Raw genomic sequence first — 1,188 nt, forward strand, 5'->3', positions numbered from 1 at the left:
AAATCATCGATTTCGCTTTCATCGTTCTACTACTACTTTAATAATTTCCAGGTACTCCGGGTTGTTACCGTCTTGGTGGGATTCAGATATTTTACCTTTGATAGAAGAAGGAGCGATTGTTTCGACTAGCTCTTCGTTATCCTCCAAATAAGGTAAGATCACCTTGTCAGGGTGAAAGGTTTTACGTTCTCCGATGGATTTACATTGGGAAAAACGCCGTTAAATCAATAGTCGTAGCGTAACCAGTTCTGACTTCAAGTGTATTTCGGTGATTTATCGTTTTTAATTCGATTAGGCAGGGTGAGCATCCCCCTATAGATGTGGAATTCAAGATCTTTTTTGGGTGAGGTGAATCTGTTTATCAGGGTCGAGGTGTATGCCTTTAGTTGGGCGTGAAAGAAGCGATTGCTGTCTCAGGCTCTCCACAATTTCTAAGTACCGTATCCTCAAGGTCAAAGTTTAAAGGTCCTCGGTCAGGTTTGTATTATAGAAAACATGCCACTAATTGATTATTACAGTTTTATTAAATCCAATCCAATTCCGTTCGAATAATAATTTTACATTTTCAATTTTAGGCCAGGTGAGCGGGTTCTCTCAAGTGTATCGTTCGCGATTCTTTGGTTGAAGTATACTCGTTTGCCAGGGTCAAGTTCAGGTGTATACCTTTTGATTAGGCTCAGAAGGGGAGACCGTTGTCTAAATTTTCTCCGCAATTTCCTGAATAGGGTAATATCATCTCCGTCATTATTATTAGTTGTTTAGAGCGTTATGAATTCCGTTTCCATTTCAGTGATTTGTCGTTTTGATTTTTAAGCGAGGTGAGCGCACTCCGTTGTTTAGCTCTGAAGGAAGGAGCCGCTGTCTGGATTTCTCAACGATTTTCTGTATAGGGTAATATCGTCTTCATTGTTAATTAATTGTTTGGTACGCTATCGATTTCGTTTCCATTATTTCCGATTAATTATCGTTTTAATTTGTTAGATGAGGCGAGCATACTGTTGCAGATAAATAGTTCACACTCCTTAAAGTGTGGTAGATCAATTTGACAAGGTCAAGGTCAGGTGCGTGCCTTTGGTTAGGCCTGAAGGAGAAGCCGCTGTTTCATTTCATTTTCTCGACGATCCTCTGGGTGAAGTGATATTGTCTGTGTCATTTATTAGTTGTTTAGGGCGTTATCAATTGTATTCC

At 39.6% G+C, this 1,188-nt stretch overlaps 1 long non-coding RNA gene across 2 annotated transcripts; it reads left to right on the forward strand.

Moving 5' to 3' along the window:
- Positions 1-6: 6 nt before the first annotated feature.
- LOC108626303 (uncharacterized) lies at positions 7-1,182 on the forward strand. Of its 2 annotated transcripts, none has more exons than XR_003389375.1 (5): positions 7-152; positions 296-477; positions 576-726; positions 791-891; positions 982-1,182. It is a non-coding gene; the product is annotated as an uncharacterized LOC108626303 (long non-coding RNA). The 2 variants fall into 2 exon arrangements; XR_001916685.2 differs by having other exon boundaries at positions 815-891.
- Positions 1,183-1,188: the final 6 nt, after the last annotated feature.

Source organism: Ceratina calcarata, unplaced genomic scaffold (genome assembly GCF_001652005.2).
Source record: "Ceratina calcarata isolate Rehan_Ccalc_2016 unplaced genomic scaffold, ASM165200v1 scaffold3936, whole genome shotgun sequence".
Classification (NCBI taxonomy): Eukaryota; Metazoa; Arthropoda; class Insecta; order Hymenoptera; family Apidae; genus Ceratina; species Ceratina calcarata.